Source organism: Lolium perenne, chromosome 1 (genome assembly GCF_019359855.2).
Source record: "Lolium perenne isolate Kyuss_39 chromosome 1, Kyuss_2.0, whole genome shotgun sequence".
In the NCBI taxonomy this organism is placed as follows: Eukaryota; Viridiplantae; Streptophyta; class Magnoliopsida; order Poales; family Poaceae; genus Lolium; species Lolium perenne.
Window position 1 is genome coordinate 26433198 of NC_067244.2, and position 22008 is coordinate 26455205.

A 22008-nucleotide genomic window follows, 5' to 3' on the forward strand; every position below is an offset into this window, starting at 1 on the left:
TGGAGGAAGCCGAAAGGTTATACTTGCATACGCTAAGGAAGGCACGACCTGATCTGGCTGTGAAAGTTCAGCGAACCCTGGATGAAGAGGGTCATCCACGGAAAATGGAGTGGCGTCCCAAGCAAAGGAAAGCCGACGATGAAACATCGGCTGGTACAAACATGGTGCTCGTCCTTCCGACGGAGCTTAGTGCTCCACGATTCTACGATGCACTCAAGGTGGACGACAGCAGGCGCATCAAGTCAGAGGTTGGGCTGGTTTTATCCACCAGCCTGACCGAGTAGCAAGAACAAACCGATGAGCAAACGGGGCGAGGCTGATCCTTGTGATCGGCCCCCAAAAAATTATGATGGAGCATTGCAGAACCTTCAGTCAGCACTTCAATGGATATGGAGGCCGATTCCAGCAATCGGCCAAAATTATCTTCACCACATGTTCTGCTTGTGTTCAGCATCGATCTACTGGGCAGCGGCCACGTCGGCAGATGAAAGTCAGCACGAATCCTTGCGGAGCCGACGTGCAAGTGCAGTGCCCTGGCTAACCATAAGAGCCGATATCTGCAGTCACCTGGCAGATTCGGCTCGGGGGGCATATAGTCAGATGAACATGTGCAGTAAACATGTGTACAATGAAACATTAGGGGCCGATTAGAGAAAAATCGGCCAGTAAATTTTTTTTTTATAACAGACAGCCGATGCAAGGGCATCGACTTTAGAATTACCGGATCGCCACCAAGTCCAGTTCAGCTGTCGAGGATTTCCAACCTTTGATACTAGTTCAGCCGTGTTGACAGAAGGGATATATCGGCTTTCTAAAGGAGAAAGGTGATCGGCTTTGGCGCATCCTCTCTGACGTTCTCGCCTCGAGTAAGGCTCGGGGGGCAGCAGGCCTGGTAGACGCTCTGTTCATGAGCCGATTGGGGTACCATCGGCTGATCTTTCGTCGCAACCTTCTTCACAGATGATGAGTGTTAAAGAAGACCATTAGGTTTGGTTGGAAGAATTCAAAGGCTTCCCTGAAGATTCTACATTATCCACCAGATTTCAAGATCATCAGTTGAAGAATGGAAGGGTGAATTTTTAAAGGACTGATGCATTGCTATCGGCTCATTACGCATTGGCAAAGGGGACAAATCGGCAAGGTCAGTAGAAGAGGAAATCGGCTAAATTAAGCTCAGAGGAAATCGGCAAAGTCAAATTGGGAAAAGTTCTTCATTGATAGGCGAGATTTCTTACATAAAGAGCTGATTGCTCTCAAAGGGAAGTACTAGGGGATACATTGCCCCATCTACTGCTACTGACCCTATACTAGAGGTCCTATCTACGGGCCGTCGCTGCCCTCGTCGTCGCCATCGTCGCCGCTGTCGGCGCTGCTCCCGGCGGGCTCGTCGTCGCTCCAATGGCCGCCGACTGGGCCCTCATTGTCCTCGTCCTCTTCGTCAGCGTCGTCGTCGTCGCTGTCGAAGTCGCTGAGGTTGCCCGGCCAGGGACAGAACCGCTTGGCCGGCGGCTCGTCGGAGGAGGTGTCGTCCTCCTCCTCCTCCTCCTCTTCCTCCTCCTCCTCGAGGGAGGAGAAGTCACAGGAGAAGCGATCGTCGTCGCTCTCCTCCTCTGTCTCCCCGTTGGCGAGGAAGCAGATGTCGCTCTCCCCGTCGGTCAGGGACTGGTCGTCCTCCGACCAGATGGAGAAGTCATGGCTAGACTCCTCCCCGGCCTCGATGGCGCGGCGGGTGTTGGCTGCGTGGACCTCCGCCGGGTTCGGCTCCGGCGTCGGCTCGCGAGAGGAAGAGGACTGGGTGGAAAGATCCGATGAAGCAGAGGAGGAAGAAGACATGGTGGCGCAGGAGGGCTTTTGGAGTGCTAATGCGAAGAAGATGCAGAAATAAACTGTGCGGAGCGGTTAAATAAAAGGGGATATAGTGGAAATTCAATGCCACAGTAGTTTCCGAGGAAGTGGTGCCTAAAAGAAAAAAAAAACTGCCAGGTCACGCGGAGAAGTTGAGAAGGCAAGGCATCATGATGACGGATACTGCAACGGTTCTGCCACGACATGACCCGACGAAGGAAAAGCAGAGTGATTTTGGAATTACCAATTCCAAAACCAGGGGGGCATGTGTTATCACCAGAATTTGACCGAGCCAGAGGTGGGCCGCGATCAAGATGGACTTGAAGAATATACATGTAAGGATTACGTGAATCGGCCTGTTATGCTGAGTTTGGGGCTAGTTTGCCTTTGTATCTGTAACATATTAGGATACGTGTCGGTTAGTTAGAATTTCACCCGTGCACGGTTAGGTGCACGCCTAAATTAGAAAGTCCCCTGGACTATAAATATGTATCTAGGGTTTATGGAATAAACAACAACCAACGTTCAACCAACCAAATCAATCTCGGCGCATCGCCAACTCCTTCATCTCGAGGGTTTCTACCGGTAAGCAACATGCTGCCTAGATCGCATCTCGCGATCTAGGCAGCACAAGCTCCACGTTGTTCATGCGTTGCTCGTACTGAAGCCTTTTTGATGGCGAGCAACGTAGTTATCATAGATGTGTTAGGGTTAGCATAGTTCTTCGTGTAACATGCTATCGTAGTGCAACCCTTGCATGTCTAGCCGCCCTTACACCTATCTTAGGTGTAGGGGCGGCACCCCGCTTGATCATTATTTAGTAGATCCGATCCGTTACGGTTGCTCCTTGTTCATCAAGGATTAGTTTAATATCTGCAATAGTTAGGCCTTACAAAGGGCGGGAGGATCCAGCGGCACGTAGGGTGTCGTTTGCTAGTCCTAGACAGGATGTTCCGGGGATCAACCTCGTGTTGGTTTTTAGGCCTTGTCTAGGATCGGCTTACGATCACCGTGCGTGGCCGCGAGGCCCAATCCTGAGTAGGATGATCCGATTATGCGGTGAAAACCCTAAATCGTCGTAGATCTCATTAGCTTTATCTTGATCAAGCAGGACCACCATATATTCGTGCACCCCGTACGAATCATGGGTGGATCGGCTCCTTGAGCCGATTCACAGGATAACCTGAGAGCCGATCGAGGCTCGTATTTAATGTTTACGTGTATGCCATGCAGGAAATTAAGCGAGGCATCTTCATCACCTTCCTGGCCAGGTATAGGTCAGGTGGCACGCCCTTGCAATCAGCATCGGACGTGTGACCAGAAGGCTTTGCGGGCCGTCGCTCGGAGGGACCTCGGCCAGCCGCAGCCCTAGGTTGTTCCCGGCTCTACGGTGTTGCCCGTCGCTGCCCGCCGGTGGGTTTCGGACGTCAACAGAAGCTTTGCCTTTGCCTGTTCTTCACCTGCACCAAGCTTCATCACATCCTTTTGACGGCAGAAATCATTGTCATATGCAAGTCAGACGTTGTCAAGCACATGCTGTCGGCCCCTGTTTTGAAAGGCCGACTATGCAAGTGGATGTTTGCGCTATCAGAGTTCGATCTTCGGTATCAGCCTGCGAAAGCAGTCAAGGGACAAGCATTGGCTGATCTTATAGCTGAACGGATTAATACCAACATAGCAACATTATCTATACGTGCATGGGCTATGTTCTTCGATGGATCGGCTTGTGACGATGGTTGTGGCATCGGCATTCTGCTCGTGTCGCCTCAGGGGGCAATGTACTCCTTCTCCATCAGACTATCTACCCCTTGCACCAACAATGTCGCTGAATATGAGGCAGTGCGTAAGGGAATGGAGTTGCTACTGGAAGCCGGGGCAGAAGCAGTAGAGCTTTTTGGAGACTCAAAGTTGGTGATTAACCAGCTCACGGATGAATATAAGTGCGAGAGTGAATCGCTTTTCCCATATTGGATGGAATGCCGTGAGTTGATGACACAGTTTCGGTACATCAACTTTAATTGGGTCCCAAGATCCCAAAACACCGAGGCCAACGATCTCGCACAAATGGCGTCAGGCTATAAGGACATATCAGACGGGTCAGAAGTTCAGGTGCAGTTCCTGGAACAGGATGATTGGAGAGCCGAAATCTTCAATTACTTAAAAGATTCGGCTCGGGGGGCACCTAAACGGATAAGATACAAGGCCATGAAGTATGTCCTCATAGGAGACGACATGTTCTACAGGACGTTGGAAGGGTTACTACTCAAGTGCAGGACCAACCGAGTCTAATCGGCTCTTACATGAGGTGCATGAAGGCGCCCGTGGAACTCATCGATCGGCTCATAAGATGAAATGGCTAATTAGGCGATCAGGGTTTTACTGGCCCACCATGCTTGAAGATTGCTTCAAGTACTACAAGGGGTGCCAAGCGTGCCAGATGTTCGGGAAGATTCAGATGGTACCCGCATCAGCAATGAACCCTATCATCAAGCCTTGGCCGTTTCGAGGGTGGGGCATGGATATGATCGGCAAAATCCATCCGGCGTCGAGTAAAAAACATGAATGGATTTTGGTTATTACAGATTACTTCACCAAGTGGGTGGAGGCTGTCCCTATGAAGAAGGTGAAATCAGAAGATGTGATCAAGTTTGTGAAAGAACACGTCATTCATAGGTTCGGGATTCCCCAAACTATCACGACCGATGGAGGTTCGGTCTTTATTTCTAAAGAATTCAGAAAGTTCTGCGATGACATGGGGGTTAAGCTGATCCGATCATCTCCATACTATGCTCAAGCCAATGGGCAAGCTGAAGCGTCCAATCAGAGCCTGATCAAGCTGATCAAGAGAAAAATCGACGAGAACCCTAGGGATTGGCATGAAACATTGTCAGAAGCTTTGTGGGCCTACCGTATGTCATGCCACGGAGCTATAAAAACTTCGCCGTACCAGCTCGTCTATGGACAGGAAGCCGTATTACCTTGGGAAATTGCGGCTGGATCAAGACGTGTCACATTTCAGAATGATCTAACAGCTGAAGAATATGCAGCTTTGATGAGTGACACTAATGAGGACGCAACAGAACTTAGACTTTGGTCGTTGGAGAAGATTAAAGAGAACAAAGCCAGGGTAGCTCGTGCATACAATAAGAAGGTTAGACCAAAGAGTTTCAAGTTGGTGATCTAGTATGGGAAGCTGTGTTGCCATTAGGAACTAAGGACAAAGCATATGGCAAATGGTCTCCTAATTGGCACGGTCCATACAAAGTCGTCCAGGCCTTGAAGGGTAATGCATACATGCTGGAGCAGTTGGACGGCGTTAAATTCCCAGTAGCCATCAATGGTCAACACCTCAAGAAGTATTTCCCAAGCATGTGGGACGACAATCAGTAAGGTATGGAGGCCGATTTTAATCGGCCAGTTAAAAAAAAATCATAGCCGATGCGCAGACATCGACTTGAGAAAACATGCGGAGACAACAGTATGCGAGTACAGCCGATGCACGGGCATCGACTTCAGAATAATAAAAGCCGATACATTGCTATCGACTCTAGAGAAATAAGCTCGATTAAGCGAGTTAACAGATCGGTTTCAGACCGGAAGTCATGATATTTGGGATGAATCTCCTAGTGAGTTGCTGAGGAGTTCAATCTGCGCGTTTAAGGTTGGAGGATGGTTTGGACGTGAGTTAGACCTGTTGGACCGCGTGATTAGGCAACGGCTTGGCCTCAAATCGCGTTTATAATGCAAGCCGATGCCCTGCCATCGGCTCTCTGTACGGCGACTTCGTGCAACGATCGGCAAAGTTGATAAGGAAGCAAAATTAATTGAGGAGTATTTTCTTCATTAATAGAGGGATTTCTTACAAAGAAAGAGCCGATTGCTCAGAGAAGAGAGAACAAAAGCCGACTACTACTACTAGTCCCTAATCTAAGGGCCGTTGCTGCCCTCGTCGTCGTCGTCGCTGCCGCCGGCGCAGCTGCTGATAGGCTCCTCATCGGAGCTCCCGTAGCTTTCTACGGGAACCTCATCTTCCTCGTCGTCGTCATCGCTGTCGTCGTCCCACCAGGTGCGGAGGCGCTTCGCCGGCGGGTAACCTTCGAGGGAGTCGTCGTCGTCCTCCTCCGCCTCTTCCTCGGAGGAGGTAAAATCGTCCCAGGAGAAGCGGTCATCCTCGCTCTCCGCCTCCTCTTCCCCTTCGACGAGGAATCGAAGGTCGCCCTCTCCGTCGGTCAAGGATTTGTCATCCTCGGACCAGATGGAGGAATCGTGTTCCTCCTTGTCCCACGTCGTTGGGGCGAGAATGTCGTGCACCGCCAACGAGCCCCACTCCGGCGTCGGCTCGCGAGATGAGGAAGAGTCGGAGAAGACTGATGAGGCGGAGGAGGATGAAGAAGAGGACATGGCTACGGGAGATTGGGGATTTTTGGGTGCCGATGGCCAGAACAGAGCGAGGGGATGAAGTGGCAAACTGCTCAGAGCGGTTAAATAAAGGGGATATAGTAGAGATTCAATGCCACAGCAGTTTCCGAGGAGGCGGTGCCCAAAAAAACAACGGTCAAATCACGCGGAAAGGTTGAGAAGGCAGGGCATCATGATAAAGGATGCTGCGACGGTTCTGCTCTGCCACGACATGACCCGACGAAGAGAAGCAGAGTGATTTTGGAATTATCAATTCCAAAACCAGGGGGGCATGTGTTATCACCAGAATTCGACCGAGTCAGAGGTGGGCCACGATCAAGATGGGCTTGAAGAATATACATGGAAGAATATACGTGAATCGGCCTTATATGCGAAGTTTGGGCTAGTTAGCCCGTGTATCTGTAATATAGTAGGATACGTATCGATTAGATAGAGTTTGGCTCGTGCACGGTTGGGATTATTCCCACGTTAGAAAGTCTACGGACTATAAATATGTATCTAGGGTTTATGAAATAAACAACAATCACGTTCACCACAAACCAATCTAGGCGCATCGCCAACTCCCTTGTCTCGAGGGTTTCTTCCGGGTAAGCATCATGCTGCCTAGATCGCATCTTGCGATCTAGGCAGCACAAGTTTATTCACTGTTCATGCGTTGCTCGTACTGAAGCCTTTTTGATGGCGAGCAACGTAGTTATCTTAGATGTGTTAGGGTTAGCATTGTTCTTCGTATCATATGCTATCGTCGTGCACCCTTAGACATCTAGCCGCCCTTACGCCTATCTTAGGCGTAGGGGCGGCACCCCGCTTGATCATTATTTAGTAGATCCGATCCGTTATGGTTGCTCCTTGTTCTTCAAGGATTAGTTTAATATCTGCATAGTTAGGCCTTACAAAGGGTTGAAGGATCCAGCGGCGCGTAGGGTGTAGTTTGCTAGCCCTAGACAGGATGTTCCGGGGATCAACTTCGTGTTGGTTTTTAGGCCTTGTCTAGGATCGGCTTACGATCACCGTGCGCGGCCGCGAGGCTCAATCACGAGTAGGACGTTCCGATTATGCGGTGAAAACCCTAAATCGTCGTAGATCGTTTTAGCTTTATCTTGATCAAGCAGGACCACCATATATTCGTACACCTCGTGCGAATCATGGGTGGATCGGCTCTTTGAGCCGATTCACAGGACAACCTGAGAGCCGATCGAGGCTCGTATTTAATGTTTACGTGTATGCCATGCAGGAAACTAAGCGAGGCATCTCCATCACCTTCCTGACCAGGTATAGGTCAAGTGGCACGCCCTTGCACCAGCATCGGACGTGCGTGCCGGAGTCTTTGCGGGCCGTCGCTCGGAGGGACCAGGGCCAGCCGCAGCCCTAAGTTGCTCCCGGCTCTCCTGTGTTGCCCGTCGCTACTCACCGGTGGGTTTCTGACCGCAACAAGTTGTTGATTACATTACGCACCATACTTAATGCAATTGTCTGTTGTTTGCAACTTAATACCGGAAGGGGTTCGGATGATAACCTGAAGGTGGACTTTTTAGGCATAGATGCATGCTGGATAGCGGTCTATGTACTTTGTCGTAATGCCCAATTAAATCTCACAATACTCATCATATCATGTATGTGCATTGTCATGCCCTCTTTATTTGTCAATTGCCCAACTGTAATTTGTTCACCCAACATGCTTATTCTTATGGGAGAGACACCACTAGTGAACTGTGGACCCCGGTCCATTCTTTTAATCGAATACAATCTACTGCAATACTTGTTCTACTGTTTTCTGCAAACAATCATCATCCACACTATACATCTAATCCTTTGTTACAGCAAGCCGATGAGATTGACAACCTCACTGTCACGTTGGGGCAAAGTAATTTGGTTGCGTTGTGCATGTTCCACGTTGGCGCCAGAATCCCTGGTGTTGCGCCGCACTACACTCCGCCGCCATCAACCTTCAACGTGCTTCTTGGCTCCTACTGGTTCGATAAACCTTGGTTTCTTACTGAGGGAAAACTTGCCGCTGTACGCATCACACCTTCCTCTTGGAGTTCCCAACGGACCCGTGCTGTACGCGTATCAAGCTCTTTTTCTGGCGCCGTTGCCGGGTAGATCAAGACACGCTGCAAGGGGAGTCTCCACCTCCAATCTCTTTACTTTGTTTTTGTCTTGCTTTACTTTTATTTACTACTTTGTTTGCTGCACTAAATCAAAACACAAAAAAATTAGTTGCTAGTTTTACTTTATTTGCTATCTTGTTTGCCATATCAAAAACACAAAAAAATCAGTTACTTGCATTTACTTTACTTATTTAATCATGTTTCCTCCTAATTTTACTTTAAAAGATATACATGTGGGACACGGGTCTATAATTGGAAGAGATAATATAGAAGAATTTTTCACCCATGTTAGTATGCACGAAGATCTCAAAGATATACCCCTGGCAAAAGCTGTCCCTACTTATGAAGATGAATCTGTTTGTTTGGTACGCATGATGGAAGCTAGATTTATTAGTCTCAGCCCCATGATACAACACATGTTTCTTACATTTTCTGATATGGAGAGGGGAGAAAAGAGAGATTTTGTTTTAAAAGTCCTAGTGCGAGAATTTGAGGATATAGCCAAAGAAGCTAGAAAAGTTTTTATTAAGCATAAGAGGCTTGGTATGCTCACCGATTTTAAAAGAACACTTGAAAAGATGGACATGGATAGAATTAAGTACACTAATAATGTTAATGATGGTGGGGAGATTAAAGCACCAATACCTTGTAAGCTCCTAGCAATGCATGAAGCTCTAGATGATAACTAAGCTTGGCTTGTTCCTGAAAATTTGTTTGATGAGAGTAGCAAGCCCAAGACTAATGAAAAGGGAGCCTCTGAAACTTATGTGTCCAAAATACAATGCATGGTTGAGAAAACTCCAAACCCCGCCGTAGATGCTTCGTCTCTTGATAATACTTGATACACACTTTCTGCGCCTAGCTGAAAGGCGTTAAAGAAAAGCGCTTATGGGAGACAACCCATGATTTTACTACTGCACTTTTATTTTATATTTGAGTCTTGGAAGTTGTTACTACTGTAGCAACTTCTCCTTATCTTAGTTTTGTTGCATTGTTGTGCCAAGTAAAGTCTTTGATAGTAAGGTTCATACTAGATTTGGATTACTGCGTAGAAACAGATTTCTTGCTATCACGAATCTGGGCCTAATTCTCTGTAGGTAACTCAGAAAATTTTGCCAATTTACGTGAGTGATCCTCAGATATGTACGCAACTTTCATTCAATTTGAGAATTTTCATTTGAGCAAGTCTGGTGTACTGTTCTGTTTTGACAGATTCTGCCTTTTATTTCGCATTGCATGTTTTGCTATGCTTGATGGATTTTTCAATTCCATTAACTTTCAGTAGCTTTGTGCAATGTCCAGAAGTGTTAAGAATGATTATGTCACCTCTGAACATGTGAATTTTGATTATGCACTAACCCTCTAATGAGTTGTTTTGAGTTTGGTGTGGAGGAAGTTTTCAAGGATCAAGAGAGAGAGATGATACAATATGATCAAGGAGAGTGAAAGCTCTAAGCTTGGGGATGCCCCGGTGGTTCACCCCAGCATATTTCAAGAAGACTCAAGTGTCTAAGCTTGGGGATGCCCAAGGCATCACCTTCTTCATCGACAACATTATCAGGTTCCTCTAGTGAAACTATATTTTTATTCCATCACATCTTATGTACTTTGCTTGGAGCGTCTGTTTGTTTTTGTTTTTGTTTTGTTTGAATAAAATGGATCCTAGCATTCATTGTGTGGGAGAGAGACACGCTCCGCTGTTGCATATGGACAAATATGTCCTTAGGCTTTACTCATAATGTTCATGGCGAAGGTTGAAACTGCTTCGTTAAGTTGTTATATGGTTGGAAACGGGAAATGCTACATGTAGTAATTGGTAGAATGTCTTGAATAATTTGATACTTGGCAATTGTTGTGCTCATGTTTAAGCTCTTGCATCATATACTTTGCACCTATTAGTGAAGAAATACATAGAGCTTGCTAAAATTTGGTTTGCATAATTGGTCTCTCTAAGGTCTAGATAATTTCTAGTAAGGGTCGAACAACAAGGAAGACGGTGTAGAGTCTTATAATGTTTACAATATGTCTTTTATGTGAGTTTTGCTGCACCACTTCATACTTGTGTTTGTTTCAAATAACCTTGCTAGCCTAAGCCTTGTATCGAGAGGGAATACTTCTCATGCATCCAAAATCCTTGAGCCAACCACTATGCCATTTGTGTCCACCATACCTACCTACTACATGGTATTTCTCCGCCATTCCAAAGTAAATTGCTTGAGTGCAACCTTTAAACAATTCAAAATTTATCACCTCATATTTGTGTCAATGTTTTATAGCTCATGAGGAAGTATGTGGTGTTTATCTTTCAATCTTGTTGGGCAACTTTCACCAATGGACTAGTGGCTTCATCCGCTTATCCAATAATTTTGCAAAAAGAGCTGGCAATGGGATTCCCAGTCCCAAATTAATTAACCTTCATAATGTTACAAAAATAGACACTCCTCCATGGTATGTGATTGTTGGACGGCACCCGAGGATTCGGTTAGCCATGGCTTGAGAAAGCAAAGGTGGGGAGGAGTGTCATCTAAATAAAACTAAAATTAAAAGGCACTCCTTCATGGTATGAGATTGTTGGCAGGCACCCGAGGATTCGGTTAGCCATGGTTTGTGAAAGCAAGGTTGGAAGGAGTGCCACCCAAAAATAAAAAATAAAATGGGAGCCGCTCTTTGAAGGTTTGTCTGGCAAGGGGGTTAGAGTACCCGCTACCATTCGTTGACAACAACAAACACCTCTCAGAACTTTACTTTTATACTCTCTTTATGTTTTCAAAATCAAAGCTCTAGCACAAATATAGCAATCGATGCTTCCCTCTGCGAAGGGCCTTTCTTCTACTTTTATGTTGAGTCAGTTCACCTATTTCTCTCCATCTCAAGAAGCAAACACTTGTGTGAACTGTGCATTGATTCCTACATACTTGCATATTGCACTTGTTATATTACTTTATGTTGACAATATCCATGAGATATACATGTTACAAGTTGAAAGCAACCGCTGAAACTTAATCTTCCTTTGTGTTGCTTCAATACCTCTACTATGAATTTATTGCTTTATGAGTTAACTCTTATGCAAGACTTATTGATGCTTGTCTTGAAAGTACTATTCATGAAAAGTCTTTGCTATATGATTCATTTGTTTACTCATGTCATTTACCATTGTCTTGGATCGCTGCATTCATTACATGTGCTTACAATAGTATGATCAAGATTATGATGGCATGTCACTCCAGAAATTATCTTTGTTATCGTTTACCTACTCGGGACGAGCAGGAACTAAGCTTGGGGATGCTGATATGTCTCCAACGTATCGAAAATTTCTTATGTTCCATGCCACTTTATTGATGATACCTACATGTTTTATGCATACTTTATGTCATATTTATGCATTTTCCGGCACTAACCTATTAACAAGATGCCGAAGAGCCGATTCTTGTTTCTGCTGTTTTTGGTTTCAGAAATCCTAGTAAGGAAATATTCTCGGAATTGGACGAAATCAACGCCCAGGATCTTATTTTTCCACGAAGCTTCCAGAACACCGGGGGAGAAACGAAGTGGGGCGACGAGGCGGCCAGACGCTAGGGCGGCGCGGCCCAGGCCCTGGCCGCGCCGGCCTAGTGTGTGGGCCCCTCGCGTCGCCCCTTGACCTACCTCTCCGACTATAAGAAGCCTTCGTCGATAATAACTCCAGTACCGAGAGCCACGATACGGAAAACCTTCCAGAGACGCCGCCGCCGCCAATCCCATCTCGGGGGATTCAGGAGATCGCCTCCGGCACCCTGCCGGAGAGGGGAATCATCTCCCGGAGGACTCTTCACCGCCATGGTCGCCTCCGGAGTGATGAGTGAGTAGTTCACCCCTGGACTATGGGTCCATAGCAGTAGCTAGATGGTTGTCTTCTCCTAATTGTGCTTCATTGTTCGATCTTGTGAGCTGCCTAACATGATCAAGATCATCTATCTGTAATGCTACATGTTGTGTTTGTTGGGATTCGATGAATAGAGAATACTATGTTATGTTGATTATCAATATCATCTATGTGTTGTTATGATCTTGCATGCTCTCCGTTGCTAGTAGAGGCTCTGGCCAAGTTGATACTTGTAACTCCAAGAGGGAGTATTTATGCTCGATAGTGGGTTCATGTCTCCATTAAATCTGGGGGAGTGACAGAAACCTCTAAGGTTGTGGATGTGCTGTTGCCACTAGGGATAAAACATCAATGCTATGTCTAAGGATGTAGTTGTTGATTACATTACGCACCATACTTAATGCAATTGTCTGTTGTTTGCAACTTAATACCGGAAGGGGTTCGGATGATAACCTGAAGGTGGACTTTTTAGGCATAGATGCATGCTGGATAGCGGTCTATGTACTTTATCGTAATGCCCAATTAAATCTCACAATACTCATCATATCATGTATGTGCATTGTCATGCCCTCTTTATTTGTCAATTGCCCAACTGTAATCTGTTCACCCAACATGCTTATTCTTATGGGAGAGACACCACTAGTGAACTGTGGACCCCGGTCCATTCTTTTAATCGAATACAATCTACTGCAATACTTGTTCTACTGTTTTCTGCAAACAATCATCATCCACACTATACATCTAATCCTTTGTTACAGCAAGCCGGTGAGATTGAAAACCTCACTGTCACGTTGGGGCAAAGTAATTTGGTTGTGTTGTGCAGGTTCCACGTTGGCGCCGGAATCCCTGGTGTTGTGCCGCACTACACTCCGCTGCCATCAACCTTCAACGTGCTTCTTGGCTCCTACTGGTTCGATAAACCTTGGTTTCTTACTGAAGGAAAACTTGCCGCTGTACGCATCACACCTTCCTCTTGGGGTTCCCAACGGACGCGTGCTGTACGCGTATCACACGTCCAAAGATTGCATTCCGAAAAATCCTCTGAAACTACAAGTGCTAAAGGATGCAAAGTCAACGAGGACACCGCCCTTAGCCTCTGCTATAGATGCCTCTAAGAGCGCCGTAAATAGCAAGAGTCAGGAAATATGCATATTAACGACCCACGTTCGATACTTTACTTATGGAAGCATCAAGGAACGACGGAGTCATCGGCAAAGCTAGTGCTACCGATATATTCGGGAGCTGTTGTCAGGACATACATCGGTTGAAGGCAAAGTTGCACATACAACGGGTTTAGCAAGACCCGCAATACGACTTGATCACTCAAATAATTTGCTGACCAACGAACACACATGCGCTTAAACGAGTAAACAAGATTTTCTCCACCAAAATGTGCCAACGGCATTAACATGGTAAAACTGCATATATATGCATCTACCGATAGTTTTACAACTTAACAACCCAAACACTCGGGTATAGTAAGTAATCAAGTATTCTATTTACAATAAGAACTCAATCATGAATCATCTTTGTGGAGGCTCTTTTTCTTCAGATGCCTTCGAAGCCTCTTCAAGCCTGTCAACAATTATATTGGAAGGCAGTCCCACCTTCGGGTACAGCGGCTCCAAATCACCCGCCGCGTTGGCAATTGCTAGCAGGTCTGCCAAAGGATAACGCGCGAGCACAAGGGCAAGTGTGAGTCTAGCTCCTGCAAAAACCTGAGCTCGAACCAAATCTCGGATTTTCTCGGTGTTACCAAATTCTGACATCAAAGTCAACAGCGTGGGAGGAATCGCGTTTAGAGGAAACATCGTCTTCCACATTACTCTCAACCCTTTGTAGCATTTGTCGAAGAAGCGATGGACCGACTGAACTCGATCTTGGAACTTTGCGACAGCCGAAACCTTCGAGTGCTCTCTCCAGAAAACCTCGTCCGATGATGATAGCTGAGTCAACGCGTCCACACGTTCATGGATACGCTTGTAGGGATTCGTTGCATAGAAAACAAAAATTTTCCTACCGCGAACACGCAATCCAAGCCAAGATGCAATCTAGAAGATGGTAGCAACGAGGGGATTATCAAGTCTCACCCTTGAAGAGATTCCAAAGCCTACAAGATGAGGCTCTTGTTGCTGCGGTAGACGTTCGCTTGCCGCTTGCAAAAGCGCGTAGAAGATCTTGATCACGGCGCCACGAACGGGCAGCACCTCCGTACTCGGTCACACGTTCGGTTGTTGATGAAGACGACGTCCACCTCCCCGTTCCAGCGGGCAGCGGAAGTAGTAGCTCCTCTTGAATCCGGCAGCACGACGGCGTGGTGTCGGTGGTGGTGGAGAAATCCGGCGGAGCTTCGCTAAGTGTGCGGGATGTGGAGGAGCGGGGCGGCTAGGGTTTGGGGAGAGGGGGGCGCCAGCCACTTGAGGTGGTGCGGCCACCTTGTGCTTGTTGGGGTGGCCGCCCCCTCCCCTTGGTCCTCATTATATAGGTGGAATCCCCAAGTGTTGGACTACAAGTCTCCGAATAAGACCCGAACCCAAAACCTTCCATGTGATAGGGAAACCTACCCAAGGTGGGAATCCCACTTGGGGTGGGATTCCCCCCTTCCATGTGTGTGTGTGGGGGGGGGGGTGGCCGGCCCCCTTTGGGGAAGTCCACTTGGGACTCCTCCCCCTCTAGGGTTGGCCGGCCATGGAGGTTTCTTCCAAAGTGGTTTCTTCCGGACTTTTCTAGAACCTTCTAGAACCTTTCATAGAACCTTCCGGATCATTTTAAATCTCATAAAATGACTTCCTATATATGAATCTTATTCTCCGGACCATTCCGGAACTCCTCGTGATGTCCGGGATCTCATCCGGGACTCCGAACAAATATTCGAACTCCATTCCATATTCAAGTTCTACCATTTCAACATCCAACTTTAAGTGTGTCACCCTACGGTTCGCGAACTATGCGGACATGGTTGAGTACTCACTCCGACCAATAACCAATAGCGGGATCTGGAGATCCATAATGGCTCCCACATATTCAACGATTACTTTAGTGATCGAATGAACCATTCACATACGATACCAATTCCCTTTGTCACGCGATATTTTACTTGTCCGAGGTTTGATCATCGGTATCACTCCATACCTTGTTCAACCTCGTCTCCTGACAAGTACTCTTTACTCGTACCGTGGTATGTGGTATCTTATGAACTCATTCATATGCTTGCAAGACATTAGACGACATTCCACCGAGAGGGCCCAGAGTATATCTATCCGTCATCGGGATGGACAAATCCCACTGTTGATCCATATGCCTCAACTCATACTTTCCGGATACTTAATCCCACCTTTATAACCACCCATTTACGCAGTGGCGTTTGATGTAATCAAAGTACCTTTCCGGTATAAGTGATTTACATGATCTCATGGTCATAAGGACTAGGTAACTATGTATCAAAAGCTTATAGCAAATAACTTAATGACGTGATCTTATGCTACGCTTAATTGGGTGTGTCCATTACATCATTCATACAATGATATAACCTTGTTATTAATAACATCCAATGTTCATGATTATGAAACTAATCATCCATTAATCAACAAGCTAGTTAAGAGGCATACTAGGGACTCTTTGTTGTTTACATATCACACATGTATCAATGTTTCGGTTAATACAATTATAGCATGATATATAAACATTTATCATAAACATAAAGATATATAATAACCACTTTATTATTGCCTCTAGGGCATATCTCCTTCAGTCTCCCACTTGCACTAGAGTCAATAATCTAGATTACATTGTAAGGTTCCTAACACCCATGGCATTCTGGTGTTGGTCATGCTTTGCCCTAGGGAGAGCTTTAGTCAACGGATCTGCTACATTCAGATTAGTGTGTACTTTGCAAATCTTTACTTCTCCATCTTCGATGTACTCGCGAATCGAGTGGTAACGCAGCTTGATATGCTTCAGCCTCTTGTGTGACCTTGGTTCTTGTGCATTGGCGATGGCACCCATGTTGTCACAGTAAATGACTAGTGGGTCCAATGCACTAGGAACCACACCGAGCTCTACAATGAACCTCTTCATCCATACCGCTTCTGATGAAGCCTCTGAAGCCGCTATGTACTCTGATTCTGTTGAAGACTTCGCCACCGTGCACTGCTTCGAGCTTGCCCAGCTTGCTTTGCAGCACCATTCAATATAAACACGTACCCGCACCGTGACTTAGAGTCATCGGGATCAGTGTTCCAACTTGCATCGGTGTAACCGCTTACAACGAGCTCTTGGTCACCTCCATAACAAAGAAACATATCCTTAGTTCTTTTCAAGTACTTCAGGATATTCTTGATCATTGTTGATGTTCCATTCCTGGATCACTTTGATATCTACTAGTCAAACTAACAGCATGTGCTATATCCGGTCTAGTACATAGCATGGCATACATGATAGATCCTACTGCCGAGGCATAGGGGATATTACTCATCCTTTCTCTTTCTTCTGCCGTAGCCGGTCCTTGAGTCTTAGTCAAGACCTTGCCTGGTAACATAGGTAAGAACCCTTTCTTGCTTTCGTCCATTCTAAACTTCTTTAGAATCTTGTCCAGGTATGTACTCTGTGATAGCCCTGTTAGGCGTCTTGATCTATCTCTGTAAATCTTGATGCCTAATATATACGATGCTTCACCAAGGTCTTTCATTGAAAAACTATTATTGAAATAACCTTTTACACTGCTTAATAGTTCTATATCATTCCCAATCAATAATATGTCATCTACATATAATATCAGGAATGCTACAGAGCTCCCACTCACTTTCTTGTAAATACAGGCCTCTCCATGACACTGTATAAACCAAAAGTCTTTGATCACCTTATCAAAGCGTCGGTTCCAACTTCTTGATGCTTGCTTCAGTCCATAGATTGAACGCTGAAGTTTGCATACTTTGTCAGCATTTTTAGGATCGACAAAACCTTTGGGTTGTACCATATACAACTCTTCCTCAATGCCTCCATTAAGGAACGCCGTTTTGACATCCATCTGCCAAATCTCATAATCGAAAAATGCAGCCATTGCTAACAAAATCCTCACAGATTTTAGCTTCGCTACAGGTGAGAAAGTCTCATCGTAGTAAACTCCTTGAATTTGTCGGAAACCCTTTGCGACAAGTCGAGCTTTATAGACAGTAATATTACCATCAGCATCTGCTTTTCTCTTGAAGATCCATTTATTCTCGACAGCCTTACGGCTATCAGGTAAGTCTACCAAAGTCCACACTTTGTTATCATACATGGATCCCATTTCGGATTTCATGGCTTCTTGCCATTTGTTGGAATCTGGGCTCATCATCGCTTCTTCATACGTCGCAGGGTCCTCATCATTATTATCCACAATCATGACATTTAGACAAGGATCATACCAATCAGGAGTGGCACGTTCCCTTGTCGATCTGCGAGGTTCAGTAGTTTCCTCCTTTGAAGTTTCATGATCATTATCATTAGCTTCCTCTGTTGCCGGTGTAGGCGGTACAGGTACAACTTCCCGATCGCGCTACTACGATCAACGAGTATAGATTCATCAATCTCATCGAGTTCTACTTTTCTTCCAGTCACTTCTTTAGTGAGAAATTCTTTCTCAAGAAAGGTTCCGTTCTTAGCAACAAAGATTTTGCCTTCGGATCTGTGATAGAAAGTGTACCCTATAGTTTCCTTAGGGTATCCTATGAAGACGCATTTCTCCGCTTTGGGTTCTAGCTTGTCCGGTTGTAACTTCTTTACATAGGCTTCGCAACCCCAAACTTTAAGGAATGACAGCTTAGGTTTCTTATTAAACCATAATTCATACGGTGTCGTTTCTACGGATTTTGATGGTGCTCTATTTAAAGTGAATGCGGCTGTCTCTAATGCATAACTCCAAAAAGGTAACGGCAAATCAGTAAGAGACATCATAGAACGAACCATATCTAAGAGAGTTCGATTACGACGTTCGGATACACCGTTTCGTTGTGGTGTTCCCGGCGGTGTCAATTGTGAAAGTATTCCGCATTTCTTTAAATGCATGCCAAACTCATAACTCAGATATTCACCTCCACGATCAGATCGTAGAAATTTAATCTTCTTGTTACGTTGATTTTCTACTTCACTTTGGAATTCCTTAAACTTCTCGAAAGTTTCGGATTTATGTTTCATGAAATAGATATACCCATATCTACTCAGATCATCTGTGAAGGTTAGAACATAACGATAACCACCGCGTGATGCTACACTCATTGGTCCGCACACATCGGTATGTATGATTTCCAATAAGTCAGTAGCTCGATCCATCATACCAGAAAATGGAGTCATAGTCATTTTTCCCATTAGACATGCTTCGCATCTATCAAGTGACTCAAAGTCAAGTGATTCAAGTAATCCATCAGTATGGAGTTTCTTCATGCGTTTCACTCCAATATGACCAAGACGACAGTGCCACATATGAGTAGAATTATCATTCAATTTAATTCGCTTAGCATCAATGTTATGTATATGCGTATCACTACTATCGAGATCTAACAGAAATAAGCCATTCTTTTCTGGTGCTCGACCATAAAAGATATTATTCATAAAAATAGAACAACCATTATTCTCAGACTTGAATGAATAACCGTCTTGCATTAAACAAGATCCAGATATAATGTTCATGCTCAACGCGGGTACAAAATAACAATTATTTAGGCTTAAAACTAATCCCGAAGGTAGATGTAGAGGAAGTGTGCCGACAGCGATCACATCGACTTTGGATCCGTTTCCAACGCGCATGGTCACTTCATCTTTCAGTAGTCTTCGTTTATTCTTTAGTTCCTGTTTCGAGTTACAAATATGAGCAACCGAACCAGTATCAAATACCCAGGTACTAGAACGAGAACCAGTGAGATAAACATCTATAACATGTATATCAGATATACCTTCTTTCTTTTTCTTGACAAGGCCGCTCTTCAGATCAGCCAGATACTTGGAGCAATTACGCTTCCAGTGTCCCTTCTCCTTGCAGTAATAGCACTCAGCATCAGGCTTAGGGCCGTTCTTAGGTTTCATAGGAGGCGTGGCAGCTTTCTTGCCACCCTTCTTGAATTTTCCCTTAGACTTGCCCTGTTTCTTGAAACTGGTGGTCTTGTTGACCATCAACACTTGGTGCTCTTTCTTGATCTCAATCTCAGCAGCTTTTAGCATGCCAAAGAGTTCAGGTAACTCCTTGGTCATGTTCTGCATATTGTAGTTCATCACAAAGTTCTTGTAACTTGGTGGCAGTGATTGAAGGACACGATTAATCCCCAGTCTGTTAGGAATCACTATTCCCAAGTCACTGAGTTTCTTCGCATGCCCGGTCATGGCGAGCATGTGCTCACTAACGGAGTTGCCTTCTTCCATCATACAGCTGAAGAAATGTTTCGATGCTTCATAGCATTCCACGGCCGCATGAGTTTCAAATATAGCTTTCAGCTCATTGACCAACTCATGAGGATCGTGGTGCTCAAAACGTTTTTGAAGATCGGCTTCTAGACTGCACAGGAGGGCACACTGAACTTGAGAGTACCGAGTTTTCCGAGTCTCGTAAACAGCTTTTACTTCATCGGTTTCAGTTTCTGCAGGAGGGTCACCTAGCGGTGCATCAAGCACAAATTGCAGATTTCCGCCAGAGAGGAAGATCCTCACATGACGGAACCAGTCAGTGAAGTTGCTACCGTTGCTCTTAAGTTTTTCTTTCTCTAGGAACTGGTTAAAATTGATTGGGGATGCCATCTCTACAACATATATTTGCAAAAGTTTAGACTAAGTTTATGACAACTTGAGTTCAAATTTTAATTCAACATAATTAAAAATCTAGGTGAACTCCCACTCAAAACAATATCCCTCGCATTGTCTTAGTGATCACACGAACCAAATCCACCGCACCTAAGTCCGATCATCACGAGACAAGGTGTGATTTCAATGGCGAACACTCAAAGTGTTCATCATATCAACCATATGATTCATGCTCTACCTTTCGGTATCACGTGTTCCGAGACCATGTCTGTACATGCTAGGCTCGTCAAGGCCACCGTAGTATCCGCATGTGCAAAACTGTCTTGCATCCGTTGTATGCACTTGTTGATTCTATCACACCCGATCATCACGAGATGCTTCGAAACGACAAGTCTTGGCAACGGTGCTACTAGGGATGAACACTTTATTATCTTGAGATTTTAGTGAGGGATCATCTTATAATGCTACCGTTGCGATCTAAGCAAAATAAGATGCATAAAAGGATTAACATCACATGCAGTTCATATGTGATATGATATGGCCCTTTTGTCTTTGCGCCTTTGATCTTCATCTCCAAAGCACGTACATGATCTTCATCATCTTCGGGCATCATCTCCATCATCGTCGGCGTAGCGTCAAGGTCAATAGTGTCGTCTTCATGATTGTCCTCCATGTAGCAACTATTACAACTACTTTGAAATACTACTCAACATGAAATTTAAAGACAACCATAAGGCTCCTGCCGGTTGCCACAATACAATAATGATGATCTCATACATATCCATCATCACATTATGGCCATATCACATCACCAAACCCTGCAAAAACAAGTTAGACGTCTCTAATTTGGTTTGCATATTTTACGTGGTTTAGGGTTTTCGATAGAGATCTAATCTACCTACGAACATCAACCACAACGGTGATACTAATGTTGTCAATAGAAGAGTAAATTGAATCTTCACTATAGTAGGAGAGACAGACACCCGCAAAGCCTCTTATGCAATACAAGTTGCATGTCGAACGAGGAACAAGTCTCATGAACGCGGTCATGTAAAGTTAGTCCGAGCCGCTTCATCCCACTATGCCACAAAGATGCAAAGTACTCAAACTAAAGATAACAAGAGCATCAACGCCCACAAAACCATTGTGTTCTACTCGTGCAACCATCTATGCATAGACACGGCTCTGATACCACTGTAGGGATTCGTTGCATAGAAAACAAAAATTTTCCTACCGCGAACACGCAATCCAAGCCAAGATGCAATCTAGAAGACGGTAGCAACGAGGGGATTATCGAGTCTCACCCTTGAAGAGATTCGAAAGCCTACAAGATGAGGCTCTTGTTGCTGCGGTAGACGTTCACTTGCCGCATGCAAAAGCGCGTAGAAGATCTTGATCACGGCGCCATGAACGGGCAGCACCTCCGTACTCGGTCACACGTTCGGTTGTTGATGAAGACGACGTCCACCTCCCCGTTCCAGCGGGCAGCGGAAGTAGTAGCTCCTCTTGAATCCGGCAGCACGACGGCGTGGTGTCGGTGGTGGTGGAGAAATTCGGCGGAGCTTCGCTAAGCGTGCGGGATGTGGAGGAGCGGGGCGGCTAGGGTTTGGGGAGAGGGGGGCGCCGGCCACTTGAGGTGGTGCGGCCACCTTGTGCTTGTTGGGGTGGCCGGCCCCCTCCCCTTGGTCTTCATTATATAGGTGGAAGCCCCAAGTGTTGGACTACAAGTCTCCGAATAAGACCCGAACCCAAAACCTTCCATGTGATAGGGAAACCTACCCAAGGTGGGAATCCCACTTGGGGTGGGATTCCCCCCTTCCATGTGGGGGGGTGGCCGGCCCCCTTTGGGGAAGTCCACTTGGGACTCCTCCCCCTCTAGGGTTGGCCGGCCATGGAGGTGGAGTCCCTTTGGGACTCCGCCTTCCAAAGTGGTTTCTTCCGGACTTTTCTAGAACCTTCTAGAACCTTCCATAGAACCTTCCGGATCATTTTAAATCTCATAAA